Below are 17,731 nucleotides of genomic sequence, written 5' to 3'. Positions count from 1 at the left end.
TTAAAACGTATTCTATAGATCTGTCTCACTATGGTATAAGGTATGTTAAAAAAAAATAACAGTAGAATTCACCAATATGTTAAAATAATTCATCATATGATATCAGGATGTTAACTCATCAGTAGAGCAAATAAGAAAACCGTGAAGAAGTCTCAATAAGTTTTAATGGGTATTTTGATGAAATTTAACGCTCATTACCTATTTGGATATCTCTTTAAGACTAATATATTCAAGGGACTTCCCTGGTGGATCAGTGGTTAAGAATCCGCCTGCCGATGCAGGGGACATGGGTTTGAGCTCTGGTCCGGAAAGATCCCACATGCCGTGGAGCAACGAAGCTCGTGTGCCACAACTACTAAGCCTGTGCTCTAGAGCCCGCAAGCCACAACTACTGAGCCCGTGGGCCACAACTCCTGAAGCCTGTACACCTAGAGCCCGTGCTCTGCAACAAAGAGAAGCCACCACAATGAGAAGCCCAAGCACCGCAACAAAGAGTAGGCCCCGCTTGCCACAACTAAAGAAAGCCCGTGCTTGGCAATGAAGATCCAATGCAGCCGGAAAAAAAAAAAAAAGACTAACATTCAAACTAATTATCTTTAATAAGTAAACCAATTTCTAGTTCAGATCAGTATCCAATGTCATAGATAAGGATGAAATGGTAGAAGCATTTGTGTTAAATTAGAAATAAAACCAGAATTCCATATCTAGCATTGTTCTTGAAATTCTGGAAAAGGCAAAAAAACAGAAAAAAGTTGTATGTGTGGAGTAAAATTGAACAAATGATCATGATGAATTTCTGATGATATATTTTAATTTAAAAAACCCAATACAATTAAAAGTCTATTAGAATTAATGAGTATAATAGAGACACATATACATATATATCTTCAATTATATATATATGTCCAGTCTCTATATAAAATATGTATATTTACATATAAAATATGTACATTTACATATAAACAAATATACACATACCCATATGCATATATATCTATAAAAATATACTAGTGGCTTTTTAACGCATCAATCAGAAAATATAATTTAAAAAGAAAAAATATTACACACACACACACACACACACACACACAAATCCATCTGTCTATCCCATTAACATTAAGAACAAAAACACCATTTTGGGATTAACCTAAATGGCAATACTAATAAAATATATGAGGAAAATACCCTATTAATTAAAAAAATCAATTTGTATACACTAAGAAAATACACACATTCTAGGTTTTTATACAGGACAAATAAATATTGGAAGATATTCATTATTCCCAAATCAGTGCATACATTAAAACAAGAAAATTTTTTTCACTTGACAAAATGATTCTAAAATTGATCTAAGGGAGTAAACAAGTGAGCCTCCAGTACGGAGTCTGGCACATGGTAAACACTCAAGGTCTGTTAAATACAAGGGCTTATGAAGAGAAAACTCAGCAAGAAGAGGCGAACCATGAAAATGTGGATAAAGCCATGGAAGGGAAAATTCAAGAAAGAGGGAGATATCAACACAATTGAAAGATCAAGAAAAAGAGAATAAATTTGGTAATTAGGATGTCAATGTTGGGTTTCAAAGGAGAGAACAAATATATGATCTTTTTCTTCCCTGCCTAATTGAAACAGTTGAGAAGTCAGGTAAAAAGAGTGAGGCAAATGGATGCTTAAAGCATTGCCATTATTACGGATAAAACTGGCATTGCAGAATGTGAGTGCCACAGGGCAGGCTAGTGGCTTTCCCAACATGGAGCTCAGTATTAGAGTTACCCTCCTAGTCTCAGGTGGACCTGGCTGGAAACAGCTGAGAACACATTTTCTCTGGTCAGACTTGCTCCTAAGAAGAAAGAAAAGAAAGAAGAAAGAAAGAGCGTTTCAAAAGCAGGAGACCAGAAAGTTCACCAGTAGTCACTTCATACATAGAATACTATTTAGCACTGAAAAGGAAGGAACTACAGCCAGGCTCATGAAACATTAAAGCCATAATAGTAGCAAAAGAAGCAACTCACAGAAGAATCCAAGAAATATGCTTCCATTAATATAAAGCTCAAAATAGACAAGGATATACAAAACAGTGTTTAGAGATAAATACATAGAAAGGAAACATTTTAACCAGGGGATTATCACAAATGTCAGGAGAGCAGTTATCTCTGGGGCAGAGAAGGGCTGCCATAACCGTCGAATACAGGGGCCTTCTAGGGAAGGCATTGATTATATTCAACTTCTTGAGTCGTCTTTAAATATGTATTTTGTGTATTCTTTTGTATGCATAATATATTTCAAGTTGAAAAAAATGGAAAATGACATGAAAAATAAGAGCTAGAAAACCTTTCTCTCCATAATATCTATATCTTGGGTTTCCTAAACAAAGCCTCACAGTTAATTATTAAACTTTTAGCTGTCTCTTTTGGAAAGATATCAGTTGACTCCTTCTCATCTTTTGCCACGACTATTTTAACTTAAAAAATAATTATAAATTCATAGGAAGTTGCAAAGATAGCGCTTAAGGTTCAAGTATCCATTGTCTGATTTCACCCAATGTTTATGTCTTACATAATTATAGTACACCATCAAATCAATAACTTGACATTGTGTGCATAGTTCTATGTCATTTTATCACAGGTGTAGATTTGTGTAACCATCATTATAGTAAACACACAAGACAATTCTACCACCATAAAGATTTCCCTTATGCTACACCTTTATAGTCACCTATACCTTTATATCCCTAACCCCTGGTAATCATTAACCTGCTTTCCATCTCTATAAGTGCATCATTTTGAGAATATTATGTAAAGGGAATCATATAGTATGAGATTGGCTTTGTTTACTCAACATAATGCCCTTGATCCATCCAAGCTGTTGTGTGCATCAAAAGTTCAATCCTTTTTCTTGCTGAGTACTATTCTAAGGTATGGATGTACCACAGTTTAACCATCCACTTACTGAGGGACATTTTAATTGTCTCTAGTTTTTAGGTTTTTACAAATAAAGCTGCTATGAACAATCATGTACAGGTTTTTGGGTGGACATAAGTTTTCATTTATCTGGGATAAATGCCCAGGAGTGAGTGCAATTGCTAGATCATACGGTAAATATATGCTTAGTTTTTTAAGAAACTGCCAAACAATTTTCCAGAGAGGCAGTATCATTTACATTTCCACCAGCAGTGTAAGGGAGATTTACTTTCTGCGCCTCTTCACCTGTATTTGGTATTGTCACTATTTTTCATATTTTAATTGCTCTCATAGATGTGTATAGTAAGATCTCATTGTGATCTTATTTGCATTTCTCTAATGTCTAGTTGTATTAATTTCCTATTGCTGCTGTAAGAACTTATCACAAACTTAGTGCCTTGAAACAACACAAATTTATTCTCTTACAACTGAGGAGATCAGAAGTCTAAAATGGGTCTGCAGGGCTGTATTCCTTCTAGGGGAGAATCTGTTTCCTTGCTTTTTCCAACTTCCAGAGATGATCTTTGGCTCCTGGCCCTTTCCTCTGTCTTCAAATGCAGTGTCATAGCATCTGCTCTTATCTCTGATCCTGCCTTCCTCTTATAAGGACCCTTGTGATTATATCAGGCTCAGCAGCATAATCCAGGACAATTTCATCTCAAGACTCTTAAAAACTTAATCACCTCCTCAAAGTTCCTTTGGAATGTAAGATAACATATTCACAGTTTCTGGGGATTTGAATTATGGATTTTGAGGGGGCGTTATTAGGTCTATCACAGTTAATGATGTCGAGCATCTTTTCGCGTTGGTCATCCATGTATCATTTTCAGTGATGTTGTTTACATAGGACTGTTTGGATTTTGTTATATTCTGTTTTATGGTTAGGAGAGTTCTTTGTATATTTTAGATGTAAGGTCTTTGTCAGATATATTTCTTTGAGTTTGCAGCTTGTCTTTTCATCATCTTAACAGGGTCTTTCACAGAGAAAAAAATTTAAATTTAGTTTTGATGAGGCCCAGTTTATTGATCGTTTTTCTTTGTGAATCGTGCTTTTGGTGTCAAGTCTCAGAAGTCTTTGCCTACCCCTAGATAATGAAGATTTTCTCCTATATTTAAAAAACGTTCATAGTTTTACATTTCACACTGGAGTCCATGATTCATTTTGAGTTAATTTCTGATAAGGTGTAAGGATTAGATCATAGTTCATTTGCTAACACTGTTTCTTTGCTTAGACTTTATTATTTCATCTGTTTCAAGTGTGTTAGGAATTGCTCAGAAACAGTTTTATGATGGCTGCTTTAAAGTCCTTGTCTGATAGTTCTAACATCTGTGTCATTTTGGTCTTGGCAGATGTTGATTTTCTTTCCTCGTATAAGTTGAGATTTACTTGGTCCTTTGCATGATGAGTGATTTTCAATTGAAGTTATCAGGTCTGAGGACTCTAGCCCATCTGCCTCTTCTCTCTACCTTTCAGACTCTTTTTATGTCTGTTTTATATATAATACCCAGGGGTTTTAGATGTACCTAGTAAGAGGAATAGGGAAAACTGTGTACTCTGTCTTTCCAGATGTGGAAATGTCCATGAATGACTTTTAATGGCATTTTGGTTATTGAGCACAATTATGCCACAATATTTGAATTAAAAATTTCTTTTTATTAGGTCGCATTGCCAGTGTTTTTGTACATATACTTGATTGGAGGCCAATAGTTGTAGCATGTGACCACATCAGTGGAATGGGATTTATAATTTTGATATTTAACTCCAAAATCATGGGGTATATATCTGGATTGAAGGAGTTTCATATATTAATTAGATTTTTAAAATACAAAATGTCTAATATCTTCCCTGGAGAGTCCTAAGAGGTTTAAAAGCCAAATGACTTGGCATAACTTAGTTATTCTTGTACTTTGTATGAATCTCACCTATATAATTTTAAATCTCTAACCAGAGTTGTCATATTTCTTGTATAGATTGTGCACTGCACAACTTGAGGGTGTGAAATACTATTCACAATGTTTTCTATTATAAATAGGATAAAGGGGACAAAAAATTATCATAGTACCCGGCTTCTTGTTCACTGTCACCTTTTATCATCATCATTATTCTGATGTTCCTCGGTTTACTAGAGCAGAGTGACGTATTCAGAGTTAATCCAACAATCCTCAGGTCCAAAGTTAATTGGATTCTAAATCTCCTAAGCACTCTCTTCCTTCTATACATAAATACATTGCTTAAAAATACCACTGGGAGCCCAAGACGTTTTAAGGGCTACAGTGATATAGACAAATGAAAGAGAAGGGAGGGGATTTACAGCTGACAGCAAGGTGATATTTCCATTAGGTATTCCTTCCACTTCAAGTTCTAGATTTGAGGCGCACGTATATTTGGCCTTGGTCCAGAGCAAGTAGCTCTCAGCCTCACTTCTAGACTCTTCATATATCCCCATAGCTTGGAATTCCTGGAGGGAAGTGATAGTTTGTACTCCTACACTGCCTGAGGGGGGTGTGCGGCAGCCAGAACAGGAGACACTGAGGAGGAATGGATGCTGTGAGAGCCACACTGCAAGGGCGGGCTGAATGCCTTCCTCTTCTCACCTGGTCCAGTGGAAGATAAGCATGGATATAATCCTTTCATTTTCATCTCGATTCTTTGGGCAACAACATAAGGAGCAAAGCTTGGGGATAGTATCTTTATTTTAAAGCAGGAAGCATAAGCAGCTACGAAGAGGACTTTACATTTTTACCCTAAAATATCAACGTATCCAGAAAGGGGGAAATGTGTGAATAAATAAGGTATCTTAATTTTTAAATTATGATTATTGACAACCCAAGAACAACACATAAAAGTCAACTAAATGAAAGTGTCCACAGATTCCTAAATAATTGACTTTATAATGTAAAATTTCAATTTCTGGCAGGGGGCGGTTAACTCTAAACATCCTTTTTAAAATTAATTAATTAATTAATTAATTTTTGGCTGTATAGGGTCTTTGTTGCTGCGCGCGGGCTTTTCTATAGTTGCCGCGAGCGGGGGCTACTCTGCCGCGGTGCGCGGGCTTCTCATTGTGGTGGCTTCTTTTGTTGTGGAGCACAGGTTCTAGGCGCGTGGCCTCAGTAGTTGTGGCACAGGGGCTTAGTTGCTCTGCGGCATGTGGGATCTTCCCGGACCAGGTCTCGAACCCATGTCCCCTGCATTGGCAGGCGGATTCTTAACCACTGTGCCACCAGGGAAGTCCTCTAAACATTCTTGAAAGAATCAAGCATTTCTTGGCAGTTAAAAAACATTCATTTATGTAAAATATAACAAATGGATTACAAATTAATTTTAATTACTCACTAAAACTTGGAAATCCCCCCAAACTTACAGACAACATCTATTTGTTAGATAATAAATTATAAAAAATGTAAAGGGAATTTTTATTAAGAATTTTTCATAAATCATATCTTTCTGGCATTAGTTTGAAGTAATGAAACGTTACATTACAAACTCAACTTCTGATAATGAGAAGTCAGCTTCTCTGGGTTTATGGATTGTACCACGTATCCTCACCTGCTTTAGCCATCTAATAAAGTTATTGTGGGTGTAAAATAAGGTAGGAATTTGGAAAGTGTTCTGAAAAAAAATATGTATGTTGTTAACATGGTTGATAGTTTATGCTATTGATTTAGAATATTCTTAAGTTTAAGACCAAAAACTTTAATCCGAACTATAAAGCACTGCAATCATCTGGACCCCTTTGCCCACTCTGCTAACACCAACCCCGTGAGTCTCTCTGACTTGGCTCCATTTCATTGAAAGAGGGGCTGCATGGTACTGAGCACGTGAGGACCACTTAAATGCTAACCCTTTTGTCCTCAAGGGAGGAAAAAGTTGTATGGAGAGGGTATGAGCAATTCCAAGAATTGGTCTCAGAGATATCCTTCACTGAGAATGATTTCAAAATACTTAAAAGGGTGCTAATGGCACTGCAATGACAAGAAGTCTGATGACACGGGCCTTTCTGCTTACATTTAACTACTTGATACTGTAGCTATGGCCAGAGGAGGAGTTTATCTTCTTTTTAGGTAGAATTCTCTTTAATTATTGGGTAGCAGGGATTCTTTAAGGGTCCTTCAGCCTAAAGGCACAGAAAGCAAGGTCAACGCTGTGAGCAGTGAAGTGGATGAAATTAAACTGCATCAAATGAAAGAAAAACACATGGCTCCTTTAATATTCGTAATTTCTAAACTCTACCTTTTAAAGCATAAAATTTGCTAATTTTCTTGGTTGGAGTTGTAAAGACCATTCAAAGTCTTTCCCTTCTGAATTGGTTTGGTAAGGCTGCCATAACGAATACCATGGGCTGGGTGCCTTAAACAACAGAAATTAGTTTTGTCTCAATTCTGGAGACTATTAGTCCAAAGTCAAGATGCTGATTGGTTGGTTTCTTCTGAACCTCTCTTCTTGGCTTGCAGATGGTCTTCTTCTCCCTGTGTCTTTACATGGTCCTTCCTCTGTGTGTGTCTCTGTCCTATCTCCTCTTCTTTAAGGACACTGATAATATTGGATTAGGGTCCACCCCAAGGATCTCATTTAACTTAATGACTTCTTTAAAGACCCTATCTCCAAATGCAGTCAACAATCTGAAGTACTAGGAATTTGGACTTCAACATATAAATTTTGGGTGAACACAATTCAGTCCATTACACCTTCCAAAGCTGTTTCTGATACTTTAATTAGTCCATTGGAATGAACCATTTATAGCAACTTCTTCTCAGTGCATTGGTGTCTTGTGCATATGGTTTCCAGGCCTTGGACTTGAATCTAAAACAAGTTCTAAATCAAAAATATAAAACAAGTTCAGCCTTTAATTCCATATGATAAGAGTTTGCTAATTCTGTACATTGAGGATCATGTAGATTTAGCATGAATTTTCGAGAACCCTTCCAGTATTATATTGTGTTTCTGTTACAATGGCTTTATTGAGATATAATTTACGTACTCAAAAAATCCACCATTTAAAGTGAACAGTTCAGTGACTTTTAGTGTATGCACAGAGTTGTGCACCCACTAATCTAATTCCACAAGATTTTCATCCCTCCCCTGCAAAAAACCATACCCATTAGATACTGCTACTGCCCTTTTCCCCTTCCCCCAGCCTTTTGTAACCACTAACCTATTTTCTGTCTTTAAATATTTACCTATTCTAAACATTTCATATAAATGGAATTAAAACGTATGTCATCTTTTGTGACTGTTTTCTTTCACTTAGCAAAATGTTTTCAAGGTTCATGTATTTTGTAGCCTGTATCAAAATGTCATTCCATTTTATTGCCAAAGAGAATTCTATTGTATGAATATATGACATCTTGTTTGGATACGTCATATTTTGTTTATTCATTCATCAGGCAGAGCACATGTGCATTGTTTCCACTTTTTGCCTATTATGAATAATGCTGCTATGAATATTCATGTACAAGTTTTTGTGTGGACATACATTTTCAATTAGCTTTAGCAAAAACTGAAGAGTCAACTTACTAGGTCAGCTGGTAACTCTACGTTTAACATTTTGAGGAACTGCCAAACTGTTTTCCAAAGTGACTGCACCTTTTTATAACCCACTAGCAATGTGTAAGGGTCCTAAGTTCTCCACTTTCTTGCCAACACTTGTTATAGCCTGTCCTTTTTTATTTTAGACATCCTAGTGGGTCTGAGAGCATATGTTGTATGATTTTTATCCTTTTAAATTTGTTAAAGTGTGTTTTATGGCCTACAATGTGGTCTCTCCTGATGAACTTTCTGTGTAAGCTTTAGAAGAATATGAATTCTGATACTGTTGGATAAAGCAGTCTATAGATGTCCATTATATGCAGTCTAACTGGGTTGCTGTTGAGTTCATCTCTGTCCTTACTGGTTTTCTGCTTGCTGGACCTGTCCATTTCTGAGAGAGATATTGACTATCGACTAAATAGTGGGTTTATCTATTTCTCCTTGTACTTTTATCCATTTTTCTCTCAAATTTTGACTTTCTGCTGTTAGGCACATACACATTAAGGATTGTTATGTCTTCTTGGAGAAATGACCATTTGATCATTATGAAATGCCCCTCTTTATCCCTAATAACTGTCCTTACTTTGAAGTCTGCTCTGTCTGAAGTTAATAGAGTGACTCTAGCTTTCTTTTGATTAGTGTTAGCATGGTATATCTTTCTCTATCCCTTTAGTTTTAATCTATGTGTCTTTATATTTAAAGTAGATTTCTTGCACACACCATATAATTGTGTCTTGTTTTATCATCCACTTTGACAAAGTCTTTCAACTGATATTTTAGAACATTGACATTTAAGGTGATTATTGATATAACTGGGCTAATATCTACCACATTTGTTACTGTTTTCTATTTTTTGCCCTTGTTCTTTTTTCTATTTTTGTTTTCTACTCTTTTTCTGTCTCTATGGTTTTAATTGAGCATTTTCTATGATTCCATTTTCTCTCCTTTCTTACTATATCAATTACATTTCCCTTTTTAGATTTTTTTTTTAGTGGTTGTCCTGGAGTTGTAATATACATTTACAACTAATCCAAATTCACTTTCAAATAACACAATACTATTTCATGGGTAGTCCAAGAACCTTATAAAAACAAAGTATTCTTAATTCTTCCCTCTTGTCCTTTGTATCATTGCTGTCATTCATTTCACTTTTACATAAGCTAAAACCATTGAATACATTGTTGCTATTATTATTTTAAACAAGCTGTTATGTATTAGATAAATTAAGAAAAAGGAAAACAAACATTTTAATTTTACCTTCACTTATTCATCTCAATTGCTATTTCTTTCTTTGACCAGATGTAAGTTACTGATATGTCAGTTTTCTCTTCTCTCAAGAACTTCTTTTAACATTTCTTGCAAGGCAGGAAATGTCCCTACTGGCTACAAATGCCTCCAATTTTTGTTTGTCCAAGAAAGTTTTTATTTCTCTTTCATGTTTGAAGGACAATTTCACAGGATACAGAATTCTAGCTTGGTGGGGTTTTTTCTCTCAACACTTTAAATATTTCACTCCACTCTCTTCCTACTTGTGTGATATCTGAGAAGTCAATATAATTCTCATTTTGCAACTCTATAGGGAAAATGTCTTTTTCCTTTGACTTCTTTCAAGATTTTTCCTTTATCTTTGATTTTATACCATTTGAATATGATATGTGTAGGTGTAGTTTTTTTGTTTGTGCTTTTGTTTTGCATTTATCTTGCTTGGTGTTCTATGAGCTTCCTGGATCTGTGGTTTGGTGTCTGACATTAATTTGGGAAATTTTCAGTCATTATTGCCTCAAATATTTCTTCTGTTCCTTTCTCTCTTTCTCCCTTCCTCTCTCCCTTCCTTTTTCCCTTCCTTTCTCCTTTTTCCTTCCCTCTCTTTCTTTCCTTCCTTATCTCTCTTTCCCTTCCTCCCTCCCTTCCTTCCTGTTTCTTTTTCTTCTTTCTTTTTCTTTCTTTTCTCTTTCTTTCTTTCTCTTTTTTTTCTTTCTCTTTCTTTGTGTATTCCCACTACAACTATATTACACATTTTATATATATCCCACAGTTCTTAGATATTCTGTTCCATTTCTTTCAATAAGTTTTTCTCTTTGCTTTTCAATTCTGTACGTTTTTATTGACATATATTCAAGTTTAGAGGTTCTTTCCTTAGCTGTGTCCATCAAACAAGCATTTCTTTTTTATTATTCCTTAGAATTTCCATCTCTCTGCTTACATCACCCATCTGTTCTTGCATGCTGTCTACTTTTTCCATTAGAGCTCTTAGCATATTAACCGTAGTTGGTTTAAATTCACGGTCTGTTAATTCCAAAATTACTGCCACATCTAAGTCTGGTTCTGATGCTGGCTCTGTCTCTTCAAAGTGTATTTTTTGCCTTCAGTATGGCTAATAATTTTTTGTTGTTGTTGGTGAAAGCCTGACATAATGCACTGAGTATAATGAATTGAGTAAATAGGTCTTTAGTAATATTGTGAGGAGGTATGGGGGAGGGGAAGCATTCTATAGTCCCATGATTAGGTCTTAAACATTTAGTGAGCTTGTGCTCCTCAGCTGTGAACTTTACAAGTACTGCCTGGTTTTACTGCCCCCTTTAGGTGGGACAGGATAGCTAGGGGGGCCTAGAGTTGGGTATTTTCCTTCCATCAGGTTAGTTAGGCTCTGATAAAGACTTGGTAGGCTATGCCTTGGTCAAATAGCTTCTCTTGAGGTCAGGCCTAATTAAGAAAAACAGAATGCTCTGACATATTTCAAAATGTCTACTCTCTCCCTCCATCTTACAGGTCTTCACTGTGAGAACCTAGTAGAGCTCCTGGAGGTAAAACTCACAAAAATGTGCCTCTCTCTCTGCCAAGACTGGACCTCCCTAGAGTTTTTAGCTCTCAGAGTTGGCCACATTGAGTCTCCAGCAATTCATCCATTCCAGTTCAGGTTTTCCTGTCCCAGCACTGGTTCCCATGGAGGTACTGCTTATGGAGTTTTCTGACCATAAATTTCAGTACATTATGTCTCTCTGTGTCCACCTGTCTGCTTTTACAATTTTGGCAGAAGTGTTTTCCCCTGCAATCTCAGTTCTCTGATGGATCTAAGAAGAACTGATGACTTTCAGTTTGTTCAGCTTTATACTAGCTGTTAGAAAGGAGTGACAACTTCCAACCTCCTTAGATGCCAAACCAGAAACCACAAGTCACCAGGGAAAATTTTAGCCTCTGACACCGACAGCTACAGCTACAGTGAAAAAAACCTAATTCATAGTCAGGTTAACATAAAGCCACATGCTAAAGGCCCAGTTACCTCAATTCCTTTCACCCAATATGTCATGTCTGACTTTCAATAAAAAAGGCATACTAAATGATATTATGTGAAATCTTAGGAGATCAGATTTTCTCTCCACTTTTACAGTTTTGTTTTTGTTGTTTGCTGTCATTGTCTGTCAATGGAAATAATCAATAAGCAATCTATAATAGGAATAAAAAGAGTTTTATTCAAGCCAAATTGAGGACTATGTCCCAGAAGACACAGATTCAAGAAGCACTTGAAATGTGTTCCACCAAACTACAAAGTGGGGGAGGCTTATATAGGCAAAACCCACAAAGTTACGCAAGTTGTTTGTCAAGAATTAGGATTGGAGCTGGCAAGAGGTAGGGATGCTTGTTAGGCAAGGATTGGTTGAGGTCTGAAATGGGTGCATAGTTACAAGGGGAGACCTTGACACCATAAAGTTGCAGCTGGCAGCTACTAGCACATACTATTTTGAGAACAGCTGGTGGTGTCCTTGAGTTTGATACAGTTCCAAGGATTCAAATTCTCAGGAGGAACGTGTCTGAAACCACATCCACAATGGCCACCTGGCTCCAACTGGATGCCTGAACCACAATTACTCCATTTTGATTTTTAAATGCTTTCTTTTCTTTAATGGTTAAAGCAGATGTACAAGGCATGTTCGACAGGCCATAAGACAGGCTGTTCTAGTCAGCATAAAGTTCAAGACAAATCAGATATAAGGCAGAATGACTTCTCCATACTTCAATGTGTGAAAATTTCTTCCATCATGTTGTTACTACTGTTTGCTTATGATGCAACTTTCCTGGTCAAATTACGGAAAGTCTGTATTTTTTGTCATGTGAAGTCACCAAAGACTGTGCTTGGTTAGTTTGGTAGTCAGGTAATGGTTGTTTAGAGACTTTCTTGAACCAGTAAGTCTTCCTGCCTTTGCCACAGTGCTCTTTGTGTGTGCTTGGGCAATGCACAGACTGGTGGTTTAAAACTCTGCCCTAACCTTCACTTCCTGTTGCATAGAGACTTCTGATCAGCCAAAGGTGAGAGAAAAGGGCCTTCTCAGGATTCTCCTGAGCATTCACACTGCTCTGCACATGCCTGTGTTCTAGGTTTCCCAGAATATGTCTGGGATTTTCAAAGCCCCCTATGGACATCTAATTCCCCAGCTTTTCCCTTCAAGTGTTTTTGTCAGGCTCTTGTTAGCCTCAACTGATATCACCACCTCAGGAAAGAGTAATGTTAAACAACTGCTGCTTATTTATTTTATTTACCAATGTCTTAGTGATGGTGCTATTTCCACAGTAAGCTCTGAATCAGGGAAAACTCAATATGGAAAAAATTCAATAATTTATTGAATTATTTTTCAATAAAACTGGAAAAAAGTAAAATGAATTACAATGGTCTGAATTTAGTTGTCCTATAGAATTAATTTAGACACTTAATTGTATCACCTCCTTTTGCTCCTAGCTTATAAATAGGAAGTGTCTTATATAATAAAATCTTGATTCCTAGTCTGATATAAAGCAACCACTATCTCTGGTTTCCCTGGTGGTGCAGTGGTTAAGAATCCACTTGCCAATGCAGGGGACACGGGTTCGAGCCCTGGTCTGGGAAGATCCCACATGTCGCAGAGCAACTAGAGCCCATGCTCTGCAACAAGAGAAGCCACTGCAATAAGAAGCCCCCACACCACAACGAAGAGGAGCCCACATGCACTGAAACTAGAGAAAGCCTGCACGCAGCAACAAAGACCCAACTCAGCCAAAAATAAATTAAAAAAAAAAAAAAAAGCATCCACTATCTCCAAACTTTACAGCAAAACTTGCTATATTAAATCACCGTAAATACTACCCAGTAATCTTCTTTCTATTGAAACATTGCTAAATTATTACTACCCCAGTTAATTCCCTTAAGTACTGTCGGGGCTTTAAAAAATATTTGTTTAGTTGTATTATACAAGTTAGCCTCAGACCTAAAGAAAATCTTAGTGTCACACTATTTTAATATTTAAATATAGAACTATTGAATGTTTTAAAACAAGGAAAAGGCAAAAGCAATCACTTTGCCCTCACCCTGACACACATGATCTTGCAATGATTGCTATTTTTTGAAAAAAGGTCTTTAGTTGGAAAACCAAGGTAACATGAGGTGACCGCCTGATTATATACGCAAAATCAGAGTCAGAAAGGAGCCTATGAGAAGGGAGATGGTTATTTAGGTCATCCAGTCTTAGAGTATGCTCTGTCCTCCATCCCACCTTCTGAAATAACCTGGGCTGACTCATAAAGGAGGTGGCCATGGAATTATAAGCTTGAAGGTCAGTGCCTAACTAAATTTGCTAAAGAAAGGACAGAATGCTATTTGACATGAACATATTTTTTATCATATTTCTAAGACTGTGATGTTTCAACTGTGTTGACTGAAAAACTATTATGCCGATATTTTCAGTTCTAAAAATATTTTAAATATGTAAATTTTGGGCTTCCCTGGTGGCGCAGTGGTTGCGAGTCCGCCTGCCGATGGAGGGGACACGGGTTCGTGCCCCGGTCTGGGAAGATCCCACATGCCGCGGAGCGGCTGGGCCCGTGAGCCATGGCCGCTGAGCCTGCGCGTCAGGAGCCTGTGCTCCGCAACGGGAGAGGCCACAGCAGTGAGAGGCCCGCGTACCGAAAAAAAAAAAAAAAAAAAAAAAAAAAAAAAAATGTAAATTTTTTAGAAAAAGATTTTCTTGCAGAATAATACACAAGATGCATATTTCCAGTATAAATCAAAATTTTATACTGTCAAAAGTTCAGCAATAACATAAGTAATTAGTAAAAGTTTATTGTGCACACACCAAAAAGACATTTTGCAACCAGGGAGCACTCAAACCAAAATGTGGAATGAGGCTCAAGGGTATATTGTTAAAAAGGATCTTATATAGTGAGAAAGCAGTAACTGTTTATTCTTTACAGTTATTGGTTACATTACGAGAATTTTCGTGGTTACCACTTACCAACCTTGGCAAACAGTTCAAATTTTGCTTATGATTTCCAGAGGTATAAGCAAAATATGACCCAGATCAAGACAGTCTTGCAAAGTAAGCTAAATTAAGCTTTAGTTGTATGACTAAACTAGTTTTGTCTGCCCAGCAAATTTTCAAGGCTTGTCTCCATTTGTTTTTGATTTTAACAATATCTTAGAAATTCTTTAAAGTTATTTTCACATATCTTTTAAAAATTAAATGTTCATTTGTAGAGTAGTATACTCTATCAATGAGTTTTGCAATTCACAGTACATATGCTAAAATATAATCTGCCAAAGTAAGGCATTAATTCCCATATCTTTTTCATGTGATATGTTGATGATCTTCCACTGGAGAGGACATGAGATCACAACATGTGAAGAAGAACAAAAAGAGGTTTTCTAGAGAAAGATATGTAGAAATCTCATGTTGCTAACCAACTAATTATTTGAAAGGGTACCAAAGGGTATTTGGTTATTTGGTACCCTTTCAAATAATTAGTTGGTTAGAAATATTTATCATATGAAAGATATACTTTCTTATCATATATGCTATTTTTCTGTCTAATTTATATTAATAAAACAATGTTAAAAAACCCTGCATATAGTTTCACAGATATTATCTGATTTACTCTATGAAATGTCAACATTACATCTTTTCTACCTAAAACCAACTTAAAGTTGTTCTTTAGAACATAAATCTCATGTTTTCTCTTGAAATAACATTTCCCATCTTCTAAACTTAAAATTCATTTTGTAATGTATAAGAGTGATTATAGATTGTTATGGATCTTACAGCTATGTGTTTGTTTGTCCTAGCATAGTTAAATTATATTCTATGTTTTAGAAAAAGTTAATAAGAGCTGATGAAAGTTAAAAGTAGTAGATGAAATTCTTAAGAGAGCACATCTTCGAGATTCTGATCATTGTCACTTGAGTAAAGGGTTTCCAGTCAAATTCGATTGGGACATGCTAGGCTAAATGTTAAAATGCCCCTTTACCACATGACTGCTCAGACCCTGCAATGTGTACATTGTTAATTACCAAGAAGACACATACAGGAGTAAGCAGGGTTTCTGAAACAGCTTTGACTACAGAATTTTAATTTAAATTTTTGGTGGTGCACCTCACAGAGGATCCATAAGAAATACTTTTGGAAATGCTGTGGAAAATGTTGATGTCACCAACTTTATTATAGAATACATTTGAGGTTTCATTGAAATATTGGGCAAGTGAAGTGATATTACAAGAGTTTCAACTCTACATTAATACAGTCATTATCTTTGTAGATTACCTTGGAATGAAGGTTATTTAATCAATTTTGCAAAATATAACATTCTCAGTTAATAAATGAAAGATACTAATTTCAAATTTTAAATTCTAAATAAAATCTCCAGTAACACAGATCAATGGAGCAGCATAGAGTCTAGAAATAGGCCCATGCAGATACACCTAATTGGTTTTTGACAGATTTGCAAAGGCATTTCAATGGGTTTCACCAAAATAAAAACTTCTGCTCTGGGAAAAATCCTGCTAACAAAGTGCAAAGACAAGTCACAAACGGGGACAAAATATCTGCTATCATATACCTAATAAAATATTTGAATCTAGAATATATAAAGAGCTTTCAAAACTCAACAATATGAAAACAAACAACCCAATTATGAAAATAAGCAAAAGATTTGAATAGGCACTTCATTATTAAAGATATAAGGATAGTAAATAAGCATGTGAAAAGACTCTTAACACTATTAGTGAGTAGGGAAATGCAAATTGAAACCACAATGAAATACTGTAAACATCTAATAGAATGGTTAAAATAATAAACAAAGGGACAGCACCAAATACAACAATAAAATTGATAAAACCTAACACTTGCCAGGATGCAGTGCAATTAGAACTCTCATACAATGCTAGGAATGTAAAATAGTATAAGCACTTTGCAAAATAGGTTGAGAGTTTCTTACACAGTTTAACATTCACTTACGATATAACCCAGCATTTCTACTCCTAGATATTAACCCAGGAGAATTAAAACATGTTCACACAAAAATTTGTTTATGAATGCTTATAGCAGCTCTATTCATAATCATCAAAAATTGGAAAGAACCCAAATGTCCTTCATTGGGTGAATGGGTAATCTGTGGTGCATCTGTACAATGGAATAAAAGGAATAAAAACTAACAATATTGGTACACGCAACAACTTGGATGCATCTCAGATACATTATGCTACCTGAAAAGAGCCAGACACAAAGGCTACGTGATTCGATTATATGATATTCTGAAAAAGGTGAAACTGTAAGGATGGAGTGGATACAAGGGCTTAAGGATCAGGAGTCTAAATTGTGGCTGTTGTTATAAGACTTGAGGCATTTGTCAAAATTCATATAACCATTCTTTAAAAGGAGTGAATGTTACTGCATGTACATTTAACAATAATTTTAAAACCTCACCAACAATAAAAGGATAGAGTGGGAAGAGGGAATTTAACAACCTATACAGAAAACTACTTGGCACAAAGCACAAAGGGTCAAATCTTCCATCTTTAAGTAGGGTGCCCATAGAAGTTGTCACCCCAAATGGACACTTATGAATGAAGGGGAGATCTATGATTATTTAGAATGGGACACCAAACTAGGAATATTCTAGACACAGTGGGATGTATGATCACATTAATATAAGGGAATTTAGAAAAACATACAAAAGAAACCATTCACAGCAATATAAATCAATGTTACTTATGTGGCAACATTCAAGAATGGTTGTGATAATGTACACTGACTTGGAAAGCCGCATGCAGGAAAGATTTTGGAGTCCGGAGTCATGTAGAGCGTGATTTGAATTATGGAAACTTCTTCAATGTTTTAACATAACAAACATGTTGAAAGTGTATCATCTTTGCTCATTTCCCTACATTGATTAATATAGCCCTTACAAACAGATTGGGTTTGGGCAACATCAAGGAAGAGGT

This window comes from Hyperoodon ampullatus (genome assembly GCF_949752795.1).
Source record: "Hyperoodon ampullatus genome assembly, chromosome: 10".
NCBI lineage: Eukaryota > Metazoa > Chordata > Mammalia > Artiodactyla > Ziphiidae > Hyperoodon > Hyperoodon ampullatus.
Note: the sequence above shows the minus strand (reverse complement) of the source record.